Source organism: Sciurus carolinensis, chromosome 1 (assembly GCF_902686445.1).
Source record: "Sciurus carolinensis chromosome 1, mSciCar1.2, whole genome shotgun sequence".
NCBI lineage: Eukaryota > Metazoa > Chordata > Mammalia > Rodentia > Sciuridae > Sciurus > Sciurus carolinensis.
In genome coordinates this window covers 129,613,616-129,617,945 of record NC_062213.1, presented here as the reverse complement: position 1 = coordinate 129,617,945, position 4,330 = coordinate 129,613,616, and the positions used below count along the sequence as shown (strand labels likewise).

The 4,330-nt window shown below is 40.6% G+C and overlaps 1 pseudogene; it reads right to left on the bottom strand.

Annotated features, from left to right (window-relative positions):
• Nucleotides 1-2,961: 2,961 nt before the first annotated feature.
• On the bottom strand, nt 2,962-3,824 carry LOC124958687 (microcephalin-like; annotated as a pseudogene).
• Between the last annotated feature and the right edge of the window lie 506 nt (nt 3,825-4,330).

Sequence of the window (4,330 nt, the reverse complement as noted above, 5' to 3'; positions counted from 1 at the left end):
GCCAAACATGTCATGCTAAGTAACTGTTGATGGGTACAGAGGCAGAGTGTTCCCTTAGGAGAAGTATTTCCTACATAACATGGAGTCTCAGGGTAAAATGGAGTCTGTTTAGTCATTTCCCATGTAGCCTGGTCTATAACATTTCCATGGAGTCAAACATGTCAACCTGTCACACCAGGGAGCCAACCAGTGCTGGCACTTGTCCTCTCACACTTAAGTCAGGCACCCAGGGCTGGAGACCCCCAGGGTTCAGTCCTAGGACAAGAGCCACATCTGCTTCAAGGACCAATTTGCTCCTTTCGACACTGGGATTTAAGATGGAACATGGTGTTTAGAACTAGTTTTCTTCCACTTAATTTATGTGTACATGTCATTAAAAGCTATTCAAAACGCTTAAAAATACACTAGATAAAAACTGAGAATAAGAGCACAGGCTTTAGGAGCGTGGTGTTCTGAACTACCAAAACAGTCCACATGCAGTCTATTTCACATTCACTTTGGAGTCAACATGAGTCTACATAGTTTGAGAATATCCTAAGCTTAAGATACAATATCTTGTTGACATACGTTGAGAAAGTTAAGACATAAATAGTAGACTTAAAATATGGAAAATTATGTTAATTTTTTAGTGAGATAATTCTGGGAGATTTATATTCAATGAAAAAATATGTAATATTTCGGATTATTTCACCCCCTGCATCTTCTCCCTCTTGAAAATGGCAGTGAAAAACCACTCAAAGACTAGAGAAACAACGAAGAGTCAACTGGGTCTTGTGCAGATTTTAACCAAATCTTTAGGTAAAGATGGTCAGAACTCAAGTTTATTCAATTTTGATTGAAGTGCAAAATGTTTATTATTGTCACTTTTTTTTCTACTTTATAAAGAAAAAAGATTTATTTAGCTCATAATCCTGAAGGTTCAAGGGCAGAACACTGGAATCAGTTGAGCTCTGGTAAGGATCTCATTGTGAGAGAAATTTCACCAGACAGAAAGCCAGAAAGCAGCAAGAGACTAGTAACAACCTCCCTCTATGCTCTACCTCTTAAAGGTCCACCACCTCCCAACATTGCCACCCTTGAGGACCAAGCTCCCAAAACACGAATCCTTGGGAGACAAATTTAAAACTGCAATTGTTAGAGTGATATAGTCTGTTATTATGTCACTCAGTAAATAAGTTGTCATAATGGTTACAGACAGGAATAAAATTAACATTACCCAAAGCTTCTTCAACAATAAATCTTGATGACATGTTTCAAAGTTGACCCTTCATACGTCCTCTTCCTTGATAGAATTAACAGTTAATACTATCTTAATTGCTTGCTACATGAACAGCCCCCCTAGGTGTGAGTCTGGATTTTAAAGTCTTTGCATGCCTTTCTCACAGTTCTGCCACAGTGAGAGCCTGCAAATGACAGGACAAGCGCTGCCCTGGCTGATTGCTCATGCTAGGTATTATTGTCCCTTTTCACCTGAACCAGGGAGAAAGCTTCGAGAAGTGTATTCACAACAAGATTTGACAGATAAGCCTAGAAATGCCACAGGGCAGCAAGCATTCCTAAAGATTTATCATTGGGAGATATCAAACACATTCTTTAAAATAAAAAATCAGAAAACATATTTTAAATTATGAAGAATGTGGTAGGCTTTAAATGTAGATGCACTGTTGCAGATTTTCATGATATTAAAAAGATTCACATACTTTCACTATATACTGTGCATAAATTTTTCTTTTCTTCTGTAGATTTCTCCATATATAATCAGCCCCAAAATTCAGTTTGCAGTTTCCAGAGGAGTCCAGCAATGAGGAAGTGAATCCTTCTTTCTGCCTGCTTTTTACACAAAGGGATCCTCTCACTTCTTCCCTGTTCCCTTGGGAGGACATAGGTCATCCTCCTGTCCTTCTGGGCTAGTGTCTTCAGCCTACACAACACACCCCTGGCTGTGTACAGCAGCAGGTGTCTCCTCTGCAGTCACACAACTGGAATTTGTGTTCTATTCACATTTCACAGGTTTCTGAAGTCAGGAGTCAGTGCTGTTAACTGAGTCATATGGACTAATCTAGGATTTTCACCAATGCAGGCAAAATCTGACATTTCTAATGTTTGTTCTCTCTTAGAAAAAACTTCTGCAGCAGCTAAGCAGGGTTTGGCGGTGGTGTAGATCCAGGAGGAAGCTGCTCTGAACCCCTTTCCTTCAGGTTGTGAGGTGAGAAACGGTCCTCATAGGACTCCCCACGATCAGGAGTGGCCGTGGCAAGCCTGGCCACCAGCTGCAGGCTGTGCTCCAACCTGAGCTAGCCTGGGTGCTACAGGCTTCCTGCTGAGGCTCTTTCTCTTCAGTTAGTCTTCTGGAGGTGATGTTCTTTTTCTCTTTGCTGAGGAATTCCAGGGCCTTCAATACTCCAAAAGGCAACCTTTTGCTGTAGACATTATAGAAGACAAGCTGTGTTTCTCAAAGATCTCAGATACACCTTGGGCTGGATTGGAGTTGTGGTTCAGTGGCAGAGTGCTTGTCTAGCATGTGTGAGGCACTGGGTTCAAATCTCAGCACCACATACAAACAAATAAAATGAAGGCCTATTGTCAATTAAAAAAAATTAAACAAACAAAAAAAGATAAACCCTTGGCTCACCTCTTGCCTGGGGTACTACTCCTCCTACAGATCCTTCCGCCAATTTACTTCTTTCTCCTTCGGAAGATGAGTTATGGATCTCTGAGGACTTGACTGATGGGGGTGACTGGATGGTGCTGATTAATGAGTACTTTTTTTTTTTTTTTTTTTTTGGTCGTTTTAGATAAACAGCATGTCTTTATTTTATTTGCTTATTTTTGTATGCAATGCTAAGGATCGAACTCAATGCCTCACGTGTCCTATGCAAGAGCTCTGCCCCTGAGCTCCAGTCCCAGCCCATGAGTGCTGTTTTTAACACACAAGGATGTACAGGTAGCACTCTAATTCCATTAATAGTTCTTTCCACCTCCTGATTTTCCACAGAGATCATCCAAGGATGTGTGTAAACCAACAGCAAAGGATTCATCTGAACATGAAGAATCACGTGAAATGTTCAACAATGCTTCACACAGAGTTACCTGGATTCTCATGGGACTGGTCAGTCATCTGGGAAGAGGTAGGGGAAAGATTTTCCCTCTTCTCCTTCATCTCTTGTAATCTCTTCTCCATTGTGCTATGGTGATCACTAATTTTAGTTGTGGGATTATACATCAATGAGCCATGAGATTCAAATAAGAGGACAGGTATAGGTCATTATCTTGAGTTGTCTTTTGCTTTTGTAGCTCTTCAGTCATTTTCTCAAATTTCTTTTGAAGTCTTTTTTTCAATTTCTGGTGTTTCAGGAATAAAATCTTTGGGCTGTATACACTTATGCTTCCTCCTCATCAGGTGTGACAAGTACTCATTAGTGTTGGTGGCAGGGAATAGAGACTCCTCAATGCACTCTCTGGTTGTTCTGTACCTGGCCACACCATCCTCAGAGGGTCTCCTCTTACCAGTCACCCTCCTGGGCCTACAGCAGGGCCTCTGGTACTGCTGTTAATAGACTGTGTGACCACATCCTGGATTCTATCAGAATATACACCCAGGACATAAAAACCTTTTTCCACCCAGATCATGGATATGAGCTTTGCCCCTCTCTTCTGGGCTTTGTCGTAGTGCTCTGGTACCAATCTTTGAAAACAATGCGAGTTACTTGTTTGTTCAAAGTTTCTGAAACTTTTGCCCCCATATTCAGGAGTTGGTTTGTAAATGAATGTTTTTGAGTAATTTTCTGTCCCACTGAAGACTACACCATAAGGTAGGCCACATCTTTCAGGAAGGCGCACCCCCATGGCTCTGGGGCGGACGTGTCCTGCAGAGGATCGCGATCAGGGAACTGTCTTCGCTTTGTATTAAATCTCAACGTCCTTACTGTGTCAGGATCCCTGATATGCTTAGATGATGAAATTTTTTTCTTTTTCTTTTAACATATAAAAGTACTTTATTCTCAGGAGAGTCACTAGGCAAGAAATAGATTTTTCAAGCAAGAAGAAACTCAGATTATTTAGTCATCAAAGTCCTTTGCTTCATAAATGAAGAAATTGAGATTCGAGAGAAAAGATGCGCATGTTTACAAGGTGTTCCAGTTATCTATTTTATTTTAAAATTGCTTTAAAATTTTTATTACACCTAAACATTTTACGAGTTAGTAATTGGGGTATAAATCAGCTAGATGATTCTTTTCCATGTGGTGCTGATGAGGCCACTTGCTTATGCTTAGCAAGCAGATGACTGGAGAATTCAGAATCAGTTCATTCCTGCCTTACATCTTGGTAT